We start from the raw sequence: 27799 nt of genomic DNA on the forward strand, positions 1-27799 counted from the left end.
TGTGTTGTAATGGGAATGTTGGGGCAGATGGAAATCAATGCAAATCCTCCTCCTAAATTCATCCTGTGTCTGTGAGGGGTCTTTTTTTTTTTACTCTTAATAGTATCATAATGCTATACAACATATTTGTAGGGATGTAAGTAATGTTCATCAATCTCTTTAATAGCTTCTCATACCTTAGCCTTTATTCAGCATTTCCTTTTATTTAAGTACCTCAACAGAAATTCAATTTTACTAACATTATGGTAATTGAGAACACATATTTTTCGGCCCTACTCCAGTGCTACCTAATGCCCTAACAAATGCTCTATCAACGCTTTTTCTAGTCTGGAGCTTCTAAAGCCAGAGGGATTTTTTTCAGTCATTGTTCCATTATTCACAATGACTAGAACCATATACAATAATTCTCTTATTCAGCTGGCCAAGTTCTTTACAACTCATTGAAATTATTTTAAAATATGTAAAAGTATGGTTTATGTTTAATCTGTAATTGTTTCTTAGTCTTCTTTTACAGCTATTTAGAAGTTAGGAAAAAGGAGCTATACAATTGGTTTTTTTCTACTTTCCTTCCTAAGAAAAATACTATATAATTTCACATATTTAATTTTATAGTTTATTCGATCCCAAATATATTGCATTGACTTTTAATTATGTGTAATAATTCTTAGAAAATCCAAGGAAAAATATTTAAGTTTTTTAAATTATAAAATAGTATATGCTTATTGCAAAAAATCTGAAGAGTACAGAAAATATAATAGAAGCATGCAAAAAATGTCACTTAGAATGACAATACCTGGAGGCAATCACTGTTAACATTTTGTCATATTCCATTCCAAAGATAAATTCTTATAGTATAGAATATAAGCTGTTTAAAAGTTGAGAGGGTACTCATCAAATATGTATTTAGTATCATTTTAAAGCAAAATCATAATTTATGTTAGAGTAAAAGGCAAAGAATAAGTGGCAAGTATGGGACTATACTCCTGAATAAATGTGATAGGACTATACTCCTGAATAAATGGGAAGACAATTATTTTTTTAAGTTTAAAAATTTCTGAAATAGTAGTCCAGGATGTCAAGTTTTGTGTTCGGCTCAGAATGATAGATTAATAACTGCTTAATAAGAAAATGACAATTTCACCCAAACCAATGTTTCACTCTAATGAAAGATTCCAATTTGAAACAAATAGTTCAAAATAATGAAATGAAGTATTACTATTAATATGTTAATAAAACATAGATTTAAGTGGCAATAACAATCTTAATTATACAGAATTATGCACAACATGGGGAGAAGCAAAAGTAAATGTTCCAGAAATAAGCTACCAACAGATAAACTATTATAAAAAATGGAAGAAGTTATAAATTTATAATGAAGATTTTTCTAGTCCTTCATATGAAGAATTATTTAATTTTTTGTTGTCTTTTTTTTAATTAAAGTATCATTGATATACAGTCTTATGATGGTTTCAAATAAACAGCAGTGATTCAACATTCACCCATATTACAAAGTTGTCACCCCCTTCATTGCGGTCACTGTCTATCAGCATAGTAGGATGCTATAGAGTCATTACTTGTCTTCTCCATGCTGTACTGCCTTCTCGGTGACCTACCTATATTGTGATTGCAAATTATAGTGCTTCTTAATCCCCTTCTTCCTCCCCACTCACCTTCCCCAGGCCCTCTTCTTTAGTAACCCTTCTTGGTGTCTGTGAGTCTGCTGCTATTTTATTCCTTCTTTTCTGCTTTGTTTGCATACTCCACAAATGAGTGAAGTCATTTGGTACTTGTCTTTCTCCGCCTGGCTTATTTCACTGAGCATAATACCCTCTAGCTCCATCCATGTTGTTGCAAATGGAAGGATTTCTTTTCTTCTTATGGCTGAATAATATTCACTGTGTGCATGTACCACATCTTCTTTATCCATTCATCTATTGATGGACACTTAGGTTGCCTCCATATCTAGGCTATTTTAAATAGGGCAGCAGTAAACATAGGGATGCATATATCTTTTGAATCAGGAACCTTGTTTTCTTGAGGCAAATTCCTATGAGTGGAATTCCTGAGTCAAATGGTATTTCTGTTCTTAGTTTTTTGAGGAACTCCATATTGCTTTCCACAATGGTTGAATTAATTTACATTTCCACCAACAGTGTAGGAAGGTTCCCCTTTCTCTGCATCCTTGCCAGCGTTTGTTTCTTGTCTTTTGAATGTTGGCCATCCTAACTAGTATTGAGGTGATATCTTACTGTAGTTTTAATTTGCATTTCCCTGATAAGTAGTGATGTGGAGCATCTTTTCATGTGCCTGTTGGCCATCCATATTTCTTCTTTGGTGAACTTTCTTTTCAGATCCTCTACTCATTTTTTTAATCGGGTTATTTGTTTTTTAGGTGTTGAGGCATATGAGTTCTTTACATTTTTGGATGCTAACCCCTTATCAGATGAGTCATCATTCTATACTGTGTAGGATGCCTTTTTGTTCTGCTGATGATGTCCCTTGCTGTACAGAAGCTTTTTAGTTTGATGTAGTGCCCGTTGTTCTATTTTGATGCTTGTTGTCTTTTTGATAATAATCATTCTAACAGGTGTGAGGCAATATTGTGGTTTTGCATGTCCTTGATTAGTGATGTTGAGCATCTTTTCATGTACCTGTTGGTCATCTGTGTGTCCTTTTTGGAAAATTGTTCAGATTTTCTGCCTATTTTTTTTATTATGGTATCATTAATATACAGTCACATGAGCAACATTGTGGTTACTGGATTACCCCCATTTTCCAGTCCCCACCACAAACCCCATTACAGTCACTGTCCATCAGCATAGTAAGATGCTATAGAGTCACTACTTGTCTTTTCTGTGCTATACGGCCTTCCTCATGCCCCCCCCCGACATTATGTGTTTTCTGCCTATTTTTTAATCACATTGTATTTTTTGCTATTGAATTGTATAATTCTTTATATATTTTGGATATTAACCCCTTATCAGATATATAATTTGCAGATGTGCTCTCCCAGTTCAGTAGGTTGCCTTTCCATTTTGTTGAAAATTTCCTTTGTTGTGCGGAGCTTTTCAGGATGATGAATATCACTTGTTTAGTCTTGCTTTTGTTGCTTTTGCCTTGGTGTCCAAAAAATCATGGCTAGGACCTATGTCAAGGAACTTACCAGCTGTGTTTTCTTCTAGGAGTGTTATGGTTTCAGGTCTTATATTAAAGTCTAATCCATTTTGAGTTAATTGATAAATAAGCTACTTCTGAGGCTATATGATCGAGTTTGACAAAGCCTAACAAAACTAAAATGAGTTGCTCTAGTTACTGTTAGTAGTGACAAAAAGGAAATTAACACAAGGCATCTCACTGTTTGAACAGGTAATTCATAAAATTGTATTTCTTTGCTGGCTTTTTAAACATTGAAAGGGTTGTATGTACATGAACAAAAGAAAAGCTTCAACAGTACAAAAAGGGGCAGCCATTGTCAACAGTTTCTTGTGTATTCTTACAGAATTGTAAGCATATACATTAATATAAATCTGCTACCCTTTTAAAGCACTCATGGTAATAAACTATGTTCTCTTCTGTACTTTTGTTTCTTTCACTTAATACATATTGGTGATTGTTCCATGTTAGCACATTCAAGTTACCTTATTCTTTTATAGCTCTGTATTACTATTATTCCAGTGACTGGATAAAATAATTTATTTAACCAGTGCTTGATGGGCATTTATATTGTTTCAGAAGAATTATTTTTTAAAAACCTTTGTAAGTAAATCATAGAGTTACAAGTTCAAAATTCTAAAGTTAAAAGTCATCTCAAGTAATATCTTCTCTGACATTGTTATTTGACAAATGATGCAAGTGAGACCCCAACACACTACATTTTTTCAGCACCCATATTATCAGAGTGGGGAAGAATCTGGGAAAATCCATGCCAAGTACCTTCTGATGTCCATTTTTCAAATGACACTAGTGCTTGCACAAGAAAACATATTACTTTGCTTCCATTATTTGCTCATGATCAATTCATTCCTTTATTTCTTACATTACAAAAATATATGTTTTCTAGCATTCAGTTATGAGTTTCTGTAAGCCATACACTGTTATAAGAACTTAATCCACATTTTCTTACCTAGTCCTCATAAAAACAATGAGTTGAGGTACAGTACCATTCTGATTTCTAAGTAAAATACAAACATAGGAGGGTAAGCAACTAGATAATGATGGAGCTGGAATGGACCCACATTTTCAAGTACATACACTGCTGAATAAATTTTGTGTTGAGTTTGAAAAAGTAACTTTTAGGGGACTTTGGGAATATCAGACCGTTTTTAATTAGTTAGATATATGTACAAACTCAAATCTAATCTTGTGTTTATAAAATTGTCCAGGATTTTGTATTTCAGTCTGGGATGAAAACCCAAGGTGGTAATAATTGGAATGAGCTTTGCTGAGGCTGATGCTTCACAGGCAGTAACTCCTCTCCTTCCCCATCATCTGTGCTTTCCATTGTGGGGAGAGCCTAAGCTTTCGCAAGTCACCTCCACATTCTTGATTGAACACAAGTGCCACAATTTAACATATTTTATGCCTTAGGTCTGGTGTCTTGATTTACAGACTTACAGTATATTTTGTCTGAATGCAGTATCATACAGTCCTTATGTTTGCTGTCTTTCCAATGCTAAATGAGCTTTAAAAGTTTTCCTGTCTAGAACAGCATAGTAATATTTTTTTAATTACAACTTTTAAAGTAAGTTTCCATATTTTCCACTTGAGACATTTCCCTTTATATCCAAAATTTATTCTTTGTCATTTTAGACATCATATTTCAAAATTGCAAACAAAAATATTACCTGCTTTTCCTGATCTACCATTTTCTTGGTGTGTATACCTGCCTCACTGATCTAATTTCATTATAGTTAAGTTTTTTTCACATCTCCTTGTGAATATTACTTTCTTACTTTGTACATTTTATGATAAATTTTCTGTCACATGAACCTTGATTCAATAACAATGGTACCCCACAGTGGCTTTTTCATCAGCATCTTAATCATACCAATTTGCTCTGATCACCATACACAAGACACTTTCTTCATATTAGCTTTTTGATCTCTAGGATGTATTTTCACATTGTTAGTTCAAACATTAGAATCAAGTATATTATCATTTCCCGCTTTAGGGTCACATTTAGATATTAAGAATGCTTTTTAAAAAATAATTCTGAAATTCATTTAGGTATTAGGAATGCTTTTACTATAATCAAGAAAAACTAATATTCTCTGTTTAACATGTTTCCCCACTTCCCATTCTAGTTAGTGCTCTATCTGTATTATTACTTTTTCCTTATCACTCAACTTCATATAATTTTCCTCTGAAACATATATATTGACTATAAGGAACCTTCCTTTGTACTATTTTCCCCTTTGGCTTGGTTGATTTCACTCCAAATAATGGTTTTAGCTAACTGACATTTATTGAGCTTCTGCTATGTGGCAGACCTCTGGTTTTGAGTTAAAAACAAAATGATCAGTTACTGGTACCAAGAGCTCAGTATCTAATAAACAAGGCAGGAAAATAAATAATATATAAATAATGTGATCCATGTGATACTTTCTAGTGAAAGTGTCCAAAGAGCTAATGATGGGGAAGTTGGGAAAGGTCTTCCACTGGGAGCAGCCATTGATTAGAGCATTGAAAATTAATTGGGAGGGAAAGGGAGTAGGCACAGCAGGTGAAAGAATGAATAAAATATTTTGTGGTTGCATTGTCCTTCGGGGACTGGGGAGGGGACTGCAAGGGCTCAGTAGGAGTAGAGCATTGTCACAGGTGATGCAAGCACAGTGTCATGAGGGCTCTTGTTAGCTCTTAACAGAAGGTCAGCTGATGAGGCCAACTGGCTAGAATTTATTGTTCTAGCTGGGGCTGGGCAAGATATATGTGGATCAGCCAAGGAGGTGTGACCTTTGGTGGAAATTGTAACTCTGTGGCCAAGAAGGCAGCATTTAGAGTCAGATAGTCCTGGATTCGAGTGCAGTTCTGTAATCTATGGCAATTTATTTGACTTTTTACAAACTCAGAACTCTTCATTGGTAAAATCAGAAAATAATAGTATGCCTCTCAAGGTAATTGTGAGGGTTAAATAAAATTATGTATATAAATCTCTCCCAAGGTTATTTGAGACTTAATCTGAACCAATACATGTTACTTCTTGTTCTTACCAAACCCAAAACACTTCTTTTAGGGACTTATCTATTGATTTTCCTTAGGAAACTTTTGCAAGGCCTAACTGCAAAGAATCCATTCTCATTTGAATAAATCTCACTGAATACATGGGAAATAAAGCAAAACCTATTTCTGCCCCAAGGGTGAGTAGATTCATTTTCTGTAATTGTTACTCAAGTAGAGGAAAGATTATGCTTATATATAGTATTTATGAGAAAGTGAAAGAAAATTAAAGTATTATTTTTAAAGGCTGCTTTTATATGGAAACAAGTTATTTCATTTTGTCTAGTTAAATCAAAATATAAAACTAAAAACAACACATACTATCATTATTTATGTATATATGGCACTGAAAATTTTTATTTAATTTGGAACTAAGATAAAATCCTTAGGTACCCCTGACATTTTATGGAAATATTCTTATATAATCAGGTTAAGATACTGATTACTGTTTAAAATGTGTAAAATGTTGGTAGACATATTTTTAAACATACCAAAAAATCTGCTATCAAAGTTCAAGTTCTGCTCTTAGATAATTGCAAAGAATTTGAAGATACTCAAAGAAAAAAATAATCAGAAATATATCTGTCTCCTTCAAATCCAGTTTAGATTGAGAATTGTCGTTACCTATTGATAACAATTCCACATGTTTGGCTCTAGAAAGAATCATTTTTTCTGGCAGCAAGAGTCAACCCAACAACACATAAACCACCCCTAGGAATTCTTTGTAAAATAAAACAGTCTTATGATTTAACCCAGTGAGTAAAGAAAATGGTAAACACACCACACACAGTAACTTTCCTGACAATTAACTCATGGCTGACCTTGCTACAATAGGAGGCAGGAAAGGCCAGGAGTTATATCTGCTTAAGACAATGTAGTCACTCACTGAGGGTTTCAGAGAAACTGAACTCCAGTGGCAACTCCATTTCTGTGCAAATCACCCATCCTAACTGCAGCATCACCCTTCCTAACTGCAGCATCAATTTAATGTCAAATGGAGCATAATCGTATGCTAACATAAGAATTAAAGCCTTAGACATTTTCACTAGAGTTTTGGACCATATGTTGTTTTTAACAGCTCTGAAAATTTTGTGTCTTTGATTCTACCAGATCATTCCTGTGATGAATAGTCATATGAAAGGATTTAACTGTGGGTGTAGAAACAGTATACTGTAGTCATTAAGGGTCTCTGAAGTCTCACTGGCTTGTCTCCCTCTTGATTTCAACAGTAACAGTGTGGCCTTGGAAGAGCTCATTTTCTGCTCAAAGCCATATTTTCCTTTTTTAAAACTGCAACCCCATAGAACTCCCCATCAGCCTTCCTATCTTTAATTTTCTTCCCTGCACTTCCCAGCATCTGCTCCTTTCTGCAGTTTATTTGTGTGTGGTTTATCTCTACCCCGTTAGTTCTCACCCCTGTCAGACTTCAAGTCCTGGGAAGGAAGGCCCACACCTCAGTGTCCTGTGTAGCACCTGGTACATCCTTGGTGCCTCATAAATATCAAAGAATAAATGAATTAACCTATAAGATGAGGGTAATATTGTCATCTACTTCATGGAGATGGTAGAGCACAAGTGTGTTAATATACATAATCAAAGTGTTAATATGTATTATAATATATATATAAATAATGTATGTGTGTTAACATATATAAATCAAAAAGATATTTTATATATAATATATAAAATCAAAAAAAATGTGCAAAGCACTCAGCACATTTTTAGCTTTGTGCTCAGTAGTTGTTCACTGCTATTAATATTCCTAAGAAGGTTTGTTTATAAAACCATGGTATTCATTTTAGATCAAATCTCTATTTAAAATTCTTTTCTTTTCAGGCAATGAATTTATTATAGCTTCTTTTTCACTTGCTAAGCTAGAAAAGGTCATGTTAAAATTCCAACTTTCCTGACAACTAACTCGTGGCTGACCTTGCAACAATAGGAGGGGGAAAGGCCAGGAGTTATATCTGCTTAAGACAATGTAGTCACTCACTGAGGGTTTCAGAGAAACTGAACTCCAGTGGCAAAGGCATGAAATTTGAAGTGGAGAGTAATATTCTTTGATAGTTTCTTTCATGCTTTTGTATTTAATTTAATCATTCATTCAAGGGAGTAAAAAAAAAAAAAATTCTCTTGGTGCTTAAATTTAGGGCATTCAAATGTACAACCTCTTTTTTTAACTCTTTCCGAGGGCAGGGACCTCTCTGACTTTTAACACTATGGAAGGATGTACCTTCCTCTCTATTTCAATTCTGTTTTTTTAGGATCCTATTCCTGCTCTTCTAATATCTTCCTTTCTCTTTCAGCCACGGAGTCGTTCTCCAAGTCTAATTACTCCATAGACTGATATACTTCTCTGCTGAGTCACTGAGAAAGTCAGATTAGGCACACACGCCTTATTCTTGCTTCCCTGTACTTATCCCTGTGTATTCTTCTGAAGACGATCACACTAGCATCTGTAGCTATGTGTAAATACCTGTACCAAAGGCAATACCAAAAACAGAAACTTTAAAATTGACATTAATATGGATGATCCCAAGAGTCTCAAAGGGAAGACAGTTACATGTAGGTAGATGCTTCACAAAGATAGGTTGGCACTTTTCTACTCTTAACCCACTTACTCTAGTCTATATCCTTCAAGCATTTCCAATTGAAATATATAAATTCACCCATTTTACAAATAATTATTGAGCACCTATCGTGGTTAATAATGAACAAGATAGTCAATTCCTCAGTCTCATGGAGACTGAAGAAAAGAGTGATGAGAGAATGGTTCCAGTGCCTAGAATATCCTGTCTCTTCTTCGCTGTTTTACATTTATAGCCCACTTGTGAGAAGGCCAGTCTGAGTGCTTGACTATCACAGTGGTCTTTATCTTAGTAGCTAATGTGTGGTGTTAGTGTCCTTAGGATATATAGATACACGAAGTAACATCTCTCTTATTAAACCACTTAGAACTTTTTAGAAGGAAAATAAAGTCAAGTCATTTTCTAATCAGTGTTGAAATGTAATTTTCTCTCAAGGACCAGAAGGTCCTCATCATATACTTTGCACAATTTAAGCTCTTGCTGTAAATTGACTGCTTAATAGCTGTATTACTTTCTTCCTAGGCTAATTTTATCTACTTTTAATGTTTATAACCCATTTTGATACAAAGTACTGTATTTTTTTCACATTTTCTGTTTTATAAGAGAAATAAAAGAAGCTATTTGGCTGGACAATTTATAGGGTAGGAATGATTTCTGACTCACAGAATTTGAAAACTACCTACAAATAGCTTTAAGTGTCAACAGAAATTCAGTACCCCTCAGTGAATAAGAATGAAGTTTATGTTCAAAAGAAAATAAAGTGTAGATGAAAATCTTGATTGTGAAGAGCCAATGGAAAGTTAAGCATTATTATTGCACCTAATAGCATGAATACATATAAGGATTATCTCATTTTAGCTTTTCAAAAGTATGTATTGGCATTTTTCTTTCAAAAAGGCTGCTGGGGTTGTCACTAGGAAAGAATTATATGTTATTTTCTTCTTTTCCTTAATTTGTGTGTTCTAAATTATGTATATTGAGTGTTTATTTCTTATATAAAATACATAAATTTGATTATGAAAATAAGATTTCTGCTGTCCTCTAATATCCAATAAAAATGATGAATAATTTTTTGATGATCATTTTTGGCTGATTGTTTAGAAAGGTAATATTTATGGGTTGTTGAAAGTCTAGTGTATATTATAAAGAATGAAAAGGAAATTTTCAAAATGATTTTTATTCCCACCTCTCAGAAATAATCACTGTTAAGATAATGATTTTTTTCTTGTCATATTATACACACACACACACATCACTTACATGTGCCTATGCATATACATATATATGTGTATGTATACACATATACATATGTATGATTTCATACTCAGCTAACATTATAACAAAAAGCATCTCATTCTATTCCAACTTCGTATGGAACACTGCTCAAATACTACATTTTTTATGAATCTCTATGTGGATTAACCTATGCTTTTTCTTTCCTAATTGCACAGAAAGAATAACAAAAAGAAGCTGGTAAATTGCTGAATATGTCTGAGTTGAGTGTGCATTATCATGCCCTCGTTTTTTCAATGGAATATTTTGCAGGACCACAAAAAGTCATTCTTTTTTATTTACTTCTGCTCTCATGAATTATATGCCCCATGTGTAATTTTTTCTTTTTTTTTTTGTAGATTATTATTTTTTATTGAAGGGTAGTTGACACACAGTATTATATTACATTAGTTTCAGGTGTACAACATAGTGATTCAACATTTATATACATGATAATTCTAGGTACCAGCTATCACCATACTAAGTTGTTACAATATTTTGACTATATTCCTTATGCTATACATTACATCCTGGTTACTTATTTGTTTTACAATTGGAAGTGTGTACTTTTTTTGTTTGTTTGTTTGTTTGTGAGGGCATCTCTCATATTTATTGATCAAATGGTTGTTAACAACAATAAAATTCTGTATAGGGGAGTCAATGCTCAATGCACAATCATTAATCCACCCCAAGCCTAATTTTCATCAGTCTCCAATCTTCTGAGGCATAACAAACAAGTTCTTACATGGAGAACAAATTCTTACATAGTGAATAAGTTACATGGTGAACAGTACAAGGGCAGTCATCACAGAAACTTTTGGTTTTGCTCATGCATTATGAACTATAAACAGTTCAAATATGAATACTCATTTGATTTTTATACTTGATTTATATGTGGATACCACATTTCTCTCTTTATTATTATTATCTTTAATAAAATGCTGAAGTGGTAGGTAGATACAAGATAAAGGTAGAAAACAGAGTTTAGTGTTGTAAGAGAGCAAATGTAGATGATCAGGTGTGTGCCTGTAGACTATGTGTTAATCCAAGCTAGACAAGGGCAAAAAAACATCCACGTATGCAGAAGATTTCTCTCAGAACGGGGGGTGAGGTTCTAAGCCTCACCTCTGTTGATCCCCAATTTCTCACCTGATGACCCCCCTGCGACTGTGCCTGTCTTAGGTTGTTCCTCCCTTGAGGAATCTTACCCGTCTCTGGCTAACCAGTCATCTTCCAGGGCCATACAGGGAAATGTAAAGTTGGTAAGTGAGAGAGAAGAAATATTCTTTGAAAAGGTTAGCTTTTTACTTCTTTGCAGATTTATGCCCTGTGGCTTCTATGCCCAGCATTTGTCTTGAGGTATCTTTACCACTTGGAAGAATTATGATACTCGGTAAATTTGTTATGAGGCACGAATTCTATTTAAAGGTTGTAATTAGGAAGGAAGAAGAAAAGCTATAGAAGTAGCAGGCGGAAGAAAACATGGGAAGATTGATTATTTCTTTGACATATCTTCTTGTAGAGTAACTTCAGCATGTATAGGTTTTAAGCTACTACTTAAATTGTGCACACACATTAACATCATAGGAGTATAGTTACATAACCAAAGCATACCTGTAATTACCAGCCATCTCCAGTGAAACCAAGAAAACCAGTTAGGCACCTTAGGCATTTGTGAAAACTTATCTATGATATGGTGGATATTGTCCAACTGAACTTGAACAGTCTGAGAGAAATCAGACAAATTAAAACAACCCATTCCTGGGGAATGTTCACATCCCTTATGTTCTTTTAACAGTAAATAGTCTGTAGTTGTAAGATTTTGGAGCGCTACAATTTGCACTTCTCCTAATTCTTGATTGAGTTCCAACAGTATAGATCCAGTCAAATTTGGTGTTTTACTGTATGCACAGGCCAGCTTAGATATCTCCTTCTTCATTCCCATGGCAAGTCCAGGAACTGGTGGGATGCATGCATCTACAGCTGTAGCCGTGAGTGGATCTTTGTTGGGGTTTTTTGATGATCATCTTCTGGCATGAGTCTTCCCGAGAGTGCTGATGTTGGAAGTTCTTTTTCATATCGTATCTTAGTTCATTTTTGGTGTAGCCCAATTAGGCTTTGATCCTCTGTATAAACACAAACAGACGCTTTGCCTACACTTTTATATGCCCTTTATACCCTTGTGTAGAACTCATTGGAGGTTACCACACAAGAACTGCTTTTTTGTTTTTTTTTAGTATCACTAATCTACACTTACATGACGAATACTATGTTTACTAGGCTCTCTCCCCTATACCGTGTCCCCCCTATAAACCCCTTTACAGTCACTGTCCATCAGCATAGCAAAATGTTGTAGAATCACTACTTGCCTTCTCTGTGTTGTACAGCCCTCCCCTTTTCTCCCACCCCCCCACATGCTAATCTTAATAACCCCCTACTTCTCTCCCCCCCTTATCCCTCCCTACCCACCCATCCTCCCCAGTCCCTTTCCCTTTGGTACCTGTTAGTCCATTCTTGAGTTCTGTGATTCTGCTGCTGTTTGTACCTTCAGTTTTTCCTTTGTTCTTATATTCCATAGATAAGTGAAATCATTTGGTATTTCTCTTTCTCCGCTTGGCTTGCTTCACTGAGCATAATACCCTCCAGCGCCATCCATGTTGCTACAAATGGTAGGATTAGCCCTTTTCTTATGGCTGAGTAGTATTCCATTGTGTATATGTACCACATCTTCTTTATCCATTCATCTATCGATGGACATTTAGGTTGCTTCCAATTCTTGGCTATTGTAAATAGTGCTGCGATATACATAGGGATGCACTGATCCTTCTCATACTTGATTGCTGCATTCTTAGGGTAAATTCCTAGGAGTGCAATTCCTGGGTCAAATGGTAAGTCTGTTTTGAGCATTTTGATGTACCTCCATACTGCTTTCCACAATGGTTGAACTAACTTGCATTCCCACCAGCAGTGTAGGAGGGTTTCCCTTTCTCCACAGCCTCGCCAACATTTGTTGTTGTTTGTCTTTTGGATGGCAGCCATCCTTACTGGTGTGAGGTGATACCTCATTGTAGTTTTAATTTGCATTTCTCTGATAATTAGCGATGTGGATCATCTTTTCATGTGTCTGTTGGCCATCTGTATTTCTTTTCTGGAGAACTGTCTGTTCAGTTCCTCTGCCCATTTTTTAATTGGGTTATTTGTTTTTTGTTTGTTGAGGCATGTGAGCTCTTTATATATTCTGGAAGTCAAGCCTTTATCGGATGTGTCATTTTCAAATATATTCTCCCATACTGTAGGGTTCCTTTTTGTTCTATTGATGGTGTCTTTTGCTGTACAGAAGCTTTTCAACTTAATATAGTCCCACTTGTCCATTTTTGCTGTTGTTTTCCTTGCCCGCGGAGATATGTTCAAGAAGAGGTCACTCATGTTTATGTCTAAGAGGTTTTTGCCTATGTTTTCTTCCAAGAGTTTAATGGTTTCATGACTTACATTCAGGTCTTTGATCCATTTTGAGTTTACTTTTGTATATGGGGTTAGACAATGGTCCAGTTTCATTCTCCTCCATGTAGCTGTCCAGTTTTGCCAGCACCATCTGTTGAAGAGACTGTCATTTCGCCATTGTATGTCCATGGCTCCTTTGTCAAATATTAATTGACCATATATGTCTGGGTTAATGTCTGGATTCTCTAGTCTGTTCTATTGGTCTGTGGCTCTGCTCTTGTGCCAGTAACAAATTGTCTTGATTACTATGGCTTTATAGTAGAGCTTGAAGTTAGGGAGTGAGATCCCTCCTACCTTATTCTTCTTTCTCAGGATTGCTTTGGCTATTTGGGGTCTTTGGTGTTTCCATATGAATTTTTGAATTATTTGTTCCAGTTTGTTGAAGAATGTTGCTGGTAGTTTCATAGGGATTGCATCAAATCTGTATATTGCTTTGGGCAGGATGGCCATTTTGACAATATTAATTCTTCCTAACCACGAGCATGGGATGAGTTTCCATCTATTATCGTCCCCTTTAATTTCTCTTAAGAGTGACTTGTAGTTTTCAGAGTATAAATCTTTCACTTCTTTGGTTAGGTTTATTCCTAAGTATTTTATTTATTTTTTTTGATGCAATTGTGAATGGAGTTGTTTTCCTGATTTCTCTTTCTGTTGGTTCATTGTTAGTGTATAGGAAAGCCACAGATTTCTGTGTATTGATTTTGTATCCTGCAACTTTGCTGTATTCCGATATCAGTTCTAGTAGTTTTGGGGTGGAGTCTTTAGGGTTTTTTTATGTACAGTATCATGTCATCTGCAAATAGTGACAGTTTAACTTCTTCTTTACCAATCTGGATTCCTTGTATTTCTTTGTTTTGTCTGATTGCCGTGGCTAGGACCTCCAGTACTATCTTAAATAACAGTGGGGAGAGTGGGCATCCCTGTCTAGTTCCCGATCTCAGAGGAAATGCTTTCAGCTTCTCGCTGTTCAATATAATGTTGGCTGTGGGTTTATCATAGATGGCCTTTATTATGTTGAGGTACTTGCCCTCTATTCCCATTTTGCTGAGAGTTTTTATCATGAATGGATGTTGAACTTTGTCAAATGCTTTTTCAGCATCTATGGAGATGATCATGTGGTTTTTGTCTTTCTTTTTGTTGAGTGGTGGATGATGTTGATGGACTTTCGAATGTTGTAGCATCCTTGCATCCCTGGGATGAATCCCACTTGGTCATGGTGTATGATTCTTTTGATGTATTTTTGAATTCGGTTTGCTAATATTTTGTTGAGTATTTTTGCATCTACGTTCATCAGGAATATTGGTCTGTAGTTTTCTTTTTTGGTGGGGTCTTTGCCTGGTTTTGGTATTAGGGTGATGTTGGCTTCATAGAATGAGTTTGGGAGTATCCCCTCCTCCTCTATTTTTTGGAAAACTTTAAGGAGAATGGGTATTACATCTTCCCTGTATGTCTGATAAAATTCCGAGGTAAATCCATCTGGCCCGGGGGTTTTGTTCTTTGGTAGTTTTTTGATTACTGCTTCAATTTCGTTGCTGGTAATTGGTCTGTTTAGATTTTCTGTTTCTTTCTGGGTCAGTCTTGGAAGGTTGTATTTTTCTAGGAAGTTGTCCATTTCTCCTAGGTTTCCCAGCTTGTTAGCATATAGGTTTTCATAGTATTCTCTAATAATTCTTTGTATTTCTGTGGGGTCCGTCGTGATTTTTCCTTTCTCATTTCTAATACTATTGATTTGTGTTGACTCTCTTTTCCTCTTAATAAGTCTTGCTAGAGGCTTATCTATTTTGTTTATTTTCTCGAAGAACCAGCTCTTGGTTTCATTGATATTTGCTTTTGTTTTATTCTTCTCAATTTTATTTATTTCTTCTCTGATCTTTATTATGTCCCTTCTTCTGCTGACCTTCGGCCTCATTTGTTCTTCTTTTTCCAATTTCGATAATTGTGACATTAGACCATTCATTTGGGATTGCTCTTCCTTTTTTAAATATGCTTGGTTTGCTATATACTTTCCTCTTAAGACTGCTTTTGCTGTGTCCCACAGAAGTTGGGGCTTAGTGTTGTTGTTGTCATTTGTTTCCATATATTGCTGGATCTCCATTTTGATTTGGTCATTGATCCATTGTTTATTTAGGAGCGTGTTGTTAAGCCTCCATGTGTTTGTGAGCCTCTTTGCTTTCTTTGTAGAATTTATTTCTAGTTTTATGCCTTTGTGGTCTGAGAAGATGGTTGGTAGGATTTCAATCTTTTGGAATTTTCTGAGGCTCTTTTAGTGGGCTAGTATGTGGTCTATTCTGGAGAATGTTCCATGTGCACTTGAGAAGAATGTATATCCTGTTGCTCTTGGATGTAGAGTTCTATAGATGTCTATTAGGTCCATCTGCTCTACTGTGTTGTTCAGTGCTTCCGTGTCATTACTTATTTTCTGCCCGGTGGATCTATCTTTTGGGGTGAGTGGTGTGTTGAAGTCTCCTAGAATGAATGCATTGCAGTCTATTTCTCCCTTTAGTTCTGTTAGTATTTGTTTCACATATGCTGGTGCTCCTGTGTTGGGTGCATATATATTTAGAATGGTTATATCCTCTTGTTGGACTGAGCCCTTTATCATTATGTAATGTCCTTCTTTATCTCTTGTTACTTTCTTTGTTTTGAAGTCTATTTTGTCTGATATTAGTACTGCAACCCCTGCTTTCTTCTCACTGTTGTTTGCTTTAAATATGTTTTTCCATCCCTTGACTTTTAGTCTGTACATGTCTTTGGGTTTGAGGTGAATTTCTTGCAAGCAGCAAATAGATGGGTCTTGCTTTTTTATCCATTCTGTTACTCTGTGTCATTGATTGGTGCATTCAGCCCATTAACATTTAGGGTGACTATTGAAAGATATGTACTTGTTGCCATTGTAGGCTTTAAATTCGTGGTTACCAAAGGTTCAAGGTTAGCCTCTTTAGTATCTTACTGCCTAACTTAGGTCACTTATTGAGCTGTTATATACACTGTCTGGAGATTCTTTTCTTCTCTCCCTTCTTGTTCCTCCTCCTTGATTCTTCATATGTTGGGTGTTTTGTGCTGTGCTCTTTCTAGGAGTGCTCCCATCTAGAGCAGTCACTGTAAGGTGTTCTGTAGAGGTGGTTTGTGGGAAGCAAATTCTCTCAGCTTTTGTTTGTCTGGGAATTGTTTAATCCCACCGTCATATTTGAATGATAGTCATGCTGGATACAGTATCCTTGGTTCAAGGCCCTTCTGTTTCATTGTATTAAATATATCATGCCATTCTCTTCTGGCCTGTAGGGTTTCTGTCGAGAAGTCTGATGTTAGCCTGATGGGTTTTCCTTTAGAGGTGACCTTTTTCTCTCTAGCTGCCTTTAAAGCTCTTTCCTTGTCCTTGATCTTTGCCATTTTAATTATTATGTGTCTTGGTGTTGTCCTCCTTGGATCCTTTCTGTTGGGGGTTCTGTGTATTTCCGTGGTCTGTTTGATTATTTCCTCCCCCAGTTTGGGGAAGTTTTCAGCAAGTATTTCTTCTAAGATACTTTCCATCTCTTTTCCTCTCTCTTCTTCTTCTGGTACCCCTATAATACGGATATTGTTCCTTTTGGATGGGTCACACAGTTCTCTTAATATTGTTTCATTCCTGGAGATCCTTTTATCTCTCTGTATGTCAGCTTCTATGCGTTCCTGTTCTCTGGTTTCAATTCCATCAATGGCCTCTTGCATCCTATCCATTCTGCTTATAAACCCTTCCAGAGTTTGTTTCATTTCTGTAATCTCCTTTCTGGCATCTGTAATCTCCCTCCGGACTTCATCCCATTTCTCTTGCGTATTTCTCTGCGTCTCTGTCAGCATGTTTATGATTTTTATTTTGAATTCTTTGTCAGGAAGACTGGTTAGGTCTGTCTCCTTCTCTGGTGTTGTCTCTGTGATCTTTGTCTGCCTGTAGTTTTGCCTTTTCATGGTGATAGGAGTAGTTTGCAGAGCTGGGACGAGTGACGGCTGGAAGAACGTCCCTTCTTGTTGGTTTGTGGCCCTCCTCTCCTGGGAGAACAGCGACCTCTAGTGGCTTGTGCTGGGTAGCTGCGTGCAGACAGAGTTTCTGCTTCCTGCCCAGCTGCTATGGAGTTTATCTCCGCTGTTGCTGTGGGTGTGGCCTGGCTCGGGCAGCTGCTCCAAAGTAGTGGAGTCGCGTTGGAGGGGGAGCAGCTGGGAGGCTATTTATCTCAGTAAGGGGCCTCCCTGCTCCCTGCAGCCCAGGGGTTAGGGTGCCCAGAGATCCCCGGATTCCCTATCTCTGGATTAAGTGTCCCACCCTGCCCCTTTTAGACTTCCAAAAAGCACCCACCAAAACAAAACAATGACCACAAAAAAAAAAAAAAAAAAAAGATGGCCACTCGTTTTTCTTTATTCTCTTGTGCCAGCCTCAGGCATCTGCACACTGGTCTTGCTGCCCTGTTTCCCTAGTATTGGGGTCCCTATCCCTTTATGACTTCCAAAAAGCGCTCGCCAAAACAAAAGAGAAAAAAAAAAATGGTCGCTCGCTTTTCTGGTGTCCTCCGGCGCCCGGCCTCTGGTGCCCGCTCATTGTTCTTGCTGCCCTGTTTCCCTTGTATCCAGGGCCCCTCGTGCATGCACTGTGTCTGCACTCTGGCCCGGATGGCTCGGGCTGGGTGTTCGGTAATCCTGGGCTCCGGCTCCCGCTCCCTCCCGCTCATCCTATTGTTCTCCTGCCGGGAGCTGGGGGGAGGGGCGCTTGGCTCCCACCGGGCCGGGGCTTGTATCTTACCCCCTTCCCGAGGCACTGGGTTCTCCCAGGTGCGGATGTGGTCTGGATATTGTCCTGTGTCCTCTGGTCTTTATTCTAGGAAGTGTTGTCTTTGTTATTTTTTCATAGATATATGTGGTTTTCGGAGGAGATTTCCACTGCTCTACTCACGCCGCCATCTCGGCTCCGCCCCCCCCCATGTGTAATTTAACATTCAAAGTTGAAATGATCAGTTTACACGAAATTTCTTTGCATCCTAGATCTAAGATATGTAGCAATCAAAATGGATTCAGAATTTTGCAAAGTTGTTTCTTTAAGTGAGTAATTGAAAGTCTGATGGTCAGTTTTTGTTTGCAATCTTAAGAGATCTTAATTTTTTCTCACTCTGGATGCTTTGCTGAAAGGGATTATCACTGATACATGCTGAACTTATTCAGAGAGGATATAATTAGGGTTTGCCTCATTAACTGGCCTTTCAAGTTCTTTACCTCCATGCTGCATATATCCAGTTATGGGAGATAACTGTTGATAGCATATGTAATGCTTACACTGCCTTAGTAACTCTCCAAAAAAGTAGATGATGAAAATGTGTAGGAAAAAGAGGCAAGTTTAGTGCTAAGTTATGGTCAATTTTTTCTAGTCTTGTTCAGTTCCTGTCTTCAAGTCTATACTGATTGAATTACAGACGTACTTCCAGCAGACTGTGTTATATAATAAATTACCAGCTTAAGATACAAGTCACCCCACCCCCAAAAATGTAGGCATGCATTTATTCAATCATTAAATCCAGCAATGAATGTTAAGCATCTACAGGTGGCCCCTGAACAACACAGGGGTTGGGGCACCAACTCCTTCAGAGTCGAAAATCTGCACATAACTTTGACACCCCCAAAGCTTTAATAATAGCCTAACACTGATTTTATGGTGGTAAATGATAAAATAGATTAGTATCTACATCTATTTTATGGATTCATTATATACCTTTTCTTAATTTTTTTGATATTTGTAGGCTACAAGGTTCATCTGTTTTTCAAATTGCCACACATTCCCCAAAATTTTTCCAATATATTTGTTGAAAAAAATATGTGTGTAAGTGGACCTAGGCAATTCAAACCTGTATTGTTCAAGGGTCCAAAGCTGTAGTATGTGAAAAACCCTGTTGCATTCACTGGAGAAGTAGAAGGGAAGAGAAAGACAATTGTCTGATCTCAAAGGCTTACATTCTAGGTGGGTGGATAGACAAGAAAGAAGAAATGAATCAATATATGATATAATTTTATTGATGGCTTTTGGTATGATAATGTTATGGAAAGATATCACATTCAGTACAAATTGTTACTGCACATAGCTTCTCAAATTTCAATGTGTATTTAAATCGCTGGGGATTTAAAATTGTGATTCAGCAGATCTAGGATGGGGCTGGGAGTTTGCATTTCTAATAAGCTGCTGGTCAGAAGACCACTCTTCGAGTTACCAGGTATAGTACCATTTCTGTGTAGGAGGTTTGACTAAAAGGCTAGTAGGAAAAGACCCCTCAAAGGAAAAGTGGGTAGTGGGTGAAGGATTATGAGAAGAAGAGGGAAAGTATAGGAAAGGAGAAAATAAAATAAAGAGAATGGAATGGAGATGCAGGTAAAAATGGAACACACAAACCATCAAAGGCCTCCTTCCCTAAAGTTTGTCTTGGAAATATCTCATCATGTTATGAAGTAAAATGAAGACTAAAGTGTTGTATAAATTTACAGAGTAAAGTATACATTTATATTTATAGAAATGTTTGGGAGAACTTTTTCTGTAGAGTTTGTGTAGTTAGTTTCTGAGAAAAAAATGGGCATTTAAAACAAAGTACATTTATCTTATTATTGGAAACCAACATATACTGAGTATATTTGTTTTTATACGTTTGGTGGGCAAAAAGTTACATTTATTGTAATTATTATTTTTGCTTTGAAGGTAGTTTTGAATGAAATATTTCTTATTTTATGTCCCTTATAATGCGCAGGAGAGAACTAAGATTGTTCAAGAATGCTAGTGACTAGGCCAATAGATTGGTAATAATTATATCTCTTTGTACAGTACATTTGTTTCCTTTATCTCTTAAAGAAACATCCATTTACTTACCTGAATTGAGTGGTGGGGAGTATTGTAGTCTTTGGTAAGACATTAAAATTCCAGAAAAGCATGCTAGCATCTGTACTGCTATAAGCATACTTAATAAAATCAGCCATATTGTGATTATAGAATCATTTCTCAAGACTATAAATTTGAAAAAAAACAATGATGTTCAGTGTTGAAATTCCAGAGGAGTATTGCAGTCCTTTCTAAATCAAAGTTGGATATGCAAACTGAGAAAGATTGATTTAGAATCTTTTGAAAATAAAAAACATTGCTTTCATCCATTCTGATAACAGAAATCAGAAAGAAGAGAAGGAAACTAATATTGAATGTCTATTCTAGGCCTGATGCATTAGATATATTATTAAATGTGATCAAAGCAATCCAACAGGAAGGCACTATTTACCCCATTAAATAACTGAGGAGCCTGAAGCTCACAGTACACTAGTACTTTTCCTACGGTTGTATGAGATAAAAAAGGTTCTTTTAGCAGTGGCATATTTCTTTTACATTAGTTTTTTGTTGTTGCTTCTAAATCATTTATGATGAAACTGAGCTTTGGTTTATACTGTTGATAGATATGAAGAGTCATTGAGGAATAACCTTTTTTATCCAATCACTGAAACAAAAGCAGTTCAAATATGATACAAATAAAAGAGTCCACTTTTTTTCCAGTTTCCAAATAGTTTTGTTATTATCACAAAATCTGTCCTTATGCCAAATGAAGTTTAATCAAGTGACAAATAGAAACAAATAAAAATTATCTACATTAAAAGTAGTTTCTGAAAAAAGTATTAGAAAATTTCTATTTTGAAAGGCATAAGGCAAGCTTTAAAAATGACGTATACAATTTTTGAAACATAATTCATAAAAGGAGACATTTTCTAGTGCTTTCTTAGTTTACAATGTTTTACTATTTACTAAGTTTACATTATATTTTATTGGTTGATAAAAAAAATATATAAAATCATCTTGCCTTATTGTATCCATGATTAATTTTTACTAATGTATTCACCTTAAAAGAGGAGAGTCACCTTTATTCCAGGTGATGACTTTTGGAATTGCGTAGATCACATTAACATAGAGCACTTTACGGCATACTACTTGCAGAAAAGTGTTTCCTACATATGTGTATGTCATGACGCATAAGGAAAATAATCTTTTCTGTGTTTCATTTACATGTGGTAGAGAAGGGGTAAAGAAACTTGCTCAGTCTGTAATCTTGATCAATTCATTCCTCTATTTCAGGAATATATACAGTTCAACCTGTAAAACAAAAACAACTTATAAAACCAATTTGTAATATATATAATAAAAGTACTCATAACTCCATCAGCCAGAAATCACCACTCCTGATATTTCTGTTATTTAGTCTAGACTATTATTATACATATTCAAAATATGTCTTGAATTCCTAGCACATAGTTCAGTATATGTGTACTTTTTCTTTAAAGACTTTATTTTTTTAAGAGCAGTTTTAGGCCTACACCAAAACTGAGAGGGAGGTACATAGATTTCCCATATAGTAGTTTTGTCATATAGATCTTGTACACATTTTGTTAGATTTATACCTAAGTATTTCATATTTGGAATGTTAATATAAATGGTGTTGCATTTTTAATTTCAAGTTCTACTTGTTCATTGGTATGTAGAGAAGCAACTACTTTTTGTATATTAATCTTGTATCTAGCAATCTTCCTGAAACTTAATAGTTCCAGGAATTTCTTTTTTGTGTGTTTGTTGATGCTTTTGAATTTACAACATAGCCAGTTATGTTTCTCCCAACAAGACAGTTTTATATCTTCTTTCCTAACCTCTGTACCTCTTATTTCCCTTTCTTTCTTTAATTGCATTAGCAAGGACTTCCAATGTGACAATGACAAGGAATGGTGAGAAGGGATATCCTTGACTTGTACATGACCTTAGTGGGAAAGCTTTGAGTTTGTCACATTAGAAATAGTTGTATGATTTTTGTAGATAGGCTATATCAAGTTGAGAAAGTTTCCCTTATTCTTAGTTTACTGAGAGATTTTATTATGACTCAGTGTTGGATTTTGTCACATGCTTTTTCTGCATCTATTGAAAAGATCATATGATTTTTTTCATTTTAGTCTGTTGTGATGGATTATATTGATTTTTTTAATGTTTAATGTCTTGAATAACTGGGATAAACCCCCCTTGGTCAGTTCCACATTTTATTCTTTTCTTAATTCAACTTGCTAATATTTTGTTGAGGATTTTTGCATCTATGTTCATGAGACACATTGGCCTATAATCTTCTTTCCTGGTAATGTCTTTGTCTATTTTTTGTATTAGGGCAATGCTGGTTTCATAGGATGAGTTGGGAAATATTCCTTCTGCTTTAATCCTCTGAATGAAACTATAGAGAATTGGTGTAATTTTTTCCTTAAGTATTTGGCACAATTCACCAATGAACCCATCTGGGCCTACTGCTTTCTATTTTGGAAAGTTATTAATCCTAGATTCAATTTCTTTAATAGAAATAGACTGCAGGGCAATTCAGATTATCTATTTTTTCTTGTTTAAGTTTTGGCAAATTGTGTCTTTCAAGGAATTGGTTTATTTCATCTAGTTTGCCAAACTAGTGGGCATAGAGTTATTCATAGTATTCCTTTATTATCTTTTGAGTGTACATGGGATCTAGAGTGATGTTCCCTCTTTCATTGCTCATATTAGTAACTTGTGTCTTTTCTCTTATTTTTATTTTTATTTTTAGTTAGCCTGGCTAGAGGCTTATCAATTTTATTGATCTTTTCAAAGAATCAATCTTTGGTTTCATTTTTTTTTTCTATTGATTTCCTGTTTTGATTTTCATTAGTTTCTGCTCTAATTCTGCTTTTTCTTTTGCTCTCCACTTTTTAGTTTCCTAAAGTAGAAACTTAGATTTGATGTTACATCTTTTTTCTTTTCTAATATATGTGCTCAATGCTATAAATTTCCTCTAAGCACTGTTTTCGCTGCATCCCACACATTAATAAGTCATGTTCACTTTCATTCAGTTAAAAATATTTTTTAAATTTCTTTTGAGGTTTATTCTTTGATCTGTATTTGTTTAGAAGTGTATTATTTAATCTTCACATATTTTGGGATTTTTCTAATTATGGTTCTTTTATTGATTTCTAGTTGAATCCATTGTAGACTAAGATTAAATTTGTTTAAATTTGTTACGGTGTGTTTTATGACCTAGAATGTGGGTCTGTTTTGGTGAATGTTCCATGAGAGCTTGAGAAAAATACATATTCTGTTGCTGTTGGATGAAGTAGTCTGTAGATGCTGATTACATGCAGTCAGTTAGTGATGTTGGGTTCAGTTATGTCCATACTGACTTTTTTGCCTACCGGATCTATTTCTGAAAGGTGCTGAAGTCTCTGTGATAGCAGATTCATCTGTTTCTACTTGAAGTTCTATCAGTTTTTGCCTCACATAGTTTGATGCTCTGTTGTTATGTGCATACACATTAAGATTTGTTATATCTTCTTGAAGAATTAATTTATCGTATCAATGCTATCATTTATTTTGCTTATATATAAACATATATATATAAGATATACATAAGTATACATAATCTAGTACATTGTTATTATTTTGTACAATCACTTATATGTTAGATCAATTACAAATAAGAAAAATAAGTGTTTTTATTTGACCTTCAGTCACTCCTTCCTCAGTGTGTTTTCCTTCTTTATGTAGGCCAGAATTTCTGACCTCTGTTATTTTCCTTCTTGCTAAGAACTTCTTTTGACTTTTCTTGTAGGCAGTTCTGCTGACAACAAATTATCTCAATATTTGCTTGTCTGAGAAGTCTTTATTTCTCCTTCACTTTTGAAGGATAATTTCATCAGGTACAGAATTCTGGGGTAGTGGTTTATTTCTCTTACACTCAGGTATTCTCTTCTTGCTTATATGGTTTCTAAGAAATCAAATAATAACTCTTTCCTTTATTTCTCCACAGGTAAGTTTTTTTCCTCTAGCTTCTTTTAATATTTTCTATCCCTAGTGCTTTTTTGGGATTTTCCTGCTTGGTGTTCTCTGAGAACCCTAGATCTATGGGTACCAGTCTGACATTAATTTGGGGAAATTCTCAATATTTATTGTTTGAAACATTTCTTATTTTCCTCTCTTTCCTTCTTCTCCTATGATATTCCCATTATACATACGTTATACCTTTTTAGTAGTTGCATAGTCCTTGGATATTCTGCTGTTTTCAGTCTGTTCTCTTTGCTCTTCAATTGTTAAGGATTCTATTGATACATCCTCTGGCTCAGAGGTTCTTTTCTCAGTCATGTCTACTAGTAAAACCATCAAAGGTATTCTTCATTTTTGTTCCAGTGTTTACAACCTCTAATGTTCCTTCTTTGGTTCTTTCTTTGGATTTCTTCTCCCTGCTTACATTGCCCATCTGTTCTTGCAGGCTATGTACTTCATCCAGTAGAGCCCTTGGCATATCAATGAGTTGTTTTAAATTCCTAGTTTTATAATTCTAACATCCCTGCCATGTCTGGTTCATGCTTTCTGTCTCTTCAAATTGTGTTTTTTGCTCTTTGGTATGCCTTGCAATTCTTCTCAATAGACATGATATATTGGGTAAAAAGAACTGCTGTAAACAGCCCTTTAGTGATGTAGGGGTATGGGGGGAAGGTAAGTTTTCTAGAGTTCTATAATTAGGTCTTAGTCATTAGTAAGACTGTGTCTCTGGACTGTTAACCTCACAAGAGTTTTCTCAGTTTTTTTCTTCCCTCTTAGGTGGGACAAAATGGCTACACTGGTCTGCTGTTGTGTATCTCTCTTCCCCCTACTACTTATAATTCTGATAATACCCTAGTAGGTTAGCTCTGGTTAACCAGTTTCCCCTGACGGCAGTCCTTTTTAAGAAGAACAGAGCGCTCTGAAGTATTTTTAATAATAATAAAAAATACAGCAGTTTGTCAGTTACAGTTCAGGTTTCCCTACCCTGGCGCTGGTTCCTGGAGTAGTTTCCACTCCTGAGTTTCTGCTCCAGTGAGCTGAGAGTCCTTGTATTTGACTGTCTCACCAACCTTAGGGGCAGTAGTTTGTGCTTAGTCCACCACTGTTTTAAAGATCAAGGTAGAGTTGTTGATTTTTCAGTCTGTTCAGCTTTTTGTTTGTTAGGATGGAGTGGTAACTTCTAAAGCTCCTTACATTGAGAACCTGAATCCAGAAGTCCTATAATTTTTATTTTACAGACATGGGAACGAACCTACTAACAGACAGTTTTGGAACTTGAATTTTTTCTAGTTATATAATGAACTTGTTCCTTACTGTTAAATTTCTTTGATGGAACTTTTATTAGTGACAATATCTCTCATCACATTACATAACTTTATCTGGTGCCTTATTACTTAGACTGCTTCCAGTTTTATTTATTATAAACAGTGCTTCTTTGAACACTCATAGAGATAAATCTTTTTGTACATCCATGATTATGTCCTAAGGGTAAATAAAATAGCTCTTCTTAACCTAATATCGCAGAGGAATTAGCAGAAAGCATCCTATACTGCCATGGTAGAATGACTGCACTTCCTCGTTTTAAGGCATATTAGATAAAATCAGTTTCCTTGTTCTTTCATCAGTTCACAGAATGATTGAGCCAGTTCTGTATAACCTTTCACTGTTTTGATGTGTGTGTATGTGTGTGTGAGAGAGAGAGAAAGAGACAGAGACAGAGACAGACAGAGAGAGAGAGTGAGGAAGAGAAGAGAAAGAAAATGAGACTCCCTTATGAATGTTTTAAATTACTAGAGACACAAAGGCTGTTTTTTATTTCAAGCAAGACTAGTACCAGGAGAAATCTGAAATTCCCAGGTGCTCTTGTATTTTTTTCCTGTAACTTTCATCAGACAGAAAAAATAATGTTCTCCCTAGATGTGGCATGGAGATGGCTTCTTTCTAGAGGGCATTTCTTTTATTACTCTGCTTTACTGATAGAATTGCCTGTATGAAACTGGTAACTTCACTTTTTTGGATACAGTGAGAACAAAATTCTAACTACATTCATCTGTATTGCCTTTGACTCTTTTTCCTTTTTATCCTGTTAATGTTCTTTAGCAGAGACTACTGGGAATATACCTGTGCTTGAATGATTTGGATTTTTTGCTAAATGCAGTGAAGAGAAAGTACACCATGGAAAACCATGGGGTGTTTCAGTAAGAAGGTGTTAGAAAAGACTTCTTGTAGAAGGTGTTAGAAAAGACTTAGGCTTCTGTCAAGTGATCTGAGGGAGGGTTCAAGGAAGCAGAGTGGTTTTTTTTATAGGTTGCTTGCTGTCAGAAAAGAGTTGTGATTTTATTATTTGGCAAATTCATGAATTTTATAGAGAAGCACGGTGACCACCTAATTATGCTTGAGGCTGTATATTCAACCAGTAAGCTTTAGACTGAGGGAGCTCCTGGGACACAGCACATTCAGGGACCAAACCAGGAAAATCCCAGACAAACTGGGAGAAGTAGATTACCTATCTAGAAGGCAAGAGAAATTAAAAGAAGCTAAGGCTGGAATTGTTAAAGAATAGTGCTCACTCACTAGAGCCAGGATTCAGATGTTTGCTTATTTTTTGTGGTTTGGGTGATGTTCATGTTTTTGCCTGGATTCAGACATGATTACAAAGTATTTCATCTCCGACTTGATCCATCATGGTGAGAGTGGCCTTGTCTGATGTTGATGTTTAGTGAAATTGTTGCTATTCATACTAAGCCAACTTCCAGCAACACCAAAGCCTTTACACAGTGTCAGACCAGTTTCTACCTCTTGCAGGCTGCTTTCCTTCCCTTTTTTCCACATCCCTCTTTGGGGATTTGAGGGGTAGTTCTGGGGTGGGCCTAAGACTTTGCAGGTGTGATCTCCTTGCAAGAGCCTTGGTTTCAGCCACACTGGTTCTGTGCTGTAATCAAATGCTTTGGGCTTTGAAACGTTGAGTAATAAAAACATTATACATCTCTCTTAACCCATTTTTTTCTTCAATAGAGAAAAATGTTTTAATTATTGAGACCAAATGCTAAATTACTAAATGTTAAAAAGAAAAAGAAATCAAAGACTCTTCCCTTTTTTGAGATTCAAAATTCACATTAGCATATTTCAGAGTTCTTAGAAACGCTGCCAGTAAAGAAACCCAACTAATTTGATATGAAACACTTTTTTTCACAGAACATATTAACATTTGATGAAAACTAATAGTTCACTGTTAAACTAGTTTTTTTTAAATTAGAAATATATGCAAAGGATAAATAATTGTTCTGATTTAAATTGTTTTGATTTAAAATAAATTTCCTTAATTATAGTCAAGAGAAAGTTTCATGTTTTTCAGATGTACTGTTTTAAT

At 35.6% G+C, this 27799-nt stretch overlaps 1 protein-coding gene across 9 annotated transcripts in view; it reads left to right on the forward strand.

Moving 5' to 3' along the window:
- The window catches only part of BANK1 (B cell scaffold protein with ankyrin repeats 1), a 303826-nt gene that overhangs the window by 54924 nt on the left and 221103 nt on the right, over nucleotides 1-27799 (forward strand). The window lies entirely within an intron of this gene.

Source organism: Manis pentadactyla, chromosome 5, assembly GCF_030020395.1.
Source record: "Manis pentadactyla isolate mManPen7 chromosome 5, mManPen7.hap1, whole genome shotgun sequence".
In the NCBI taxonomy this organism is placed as follows: domain Eukaryota; kingdom Metazoa; phylum Chordata; class Mammalia; order Pholidota; family Manidae; genus Manis; species Manis pentadactyla.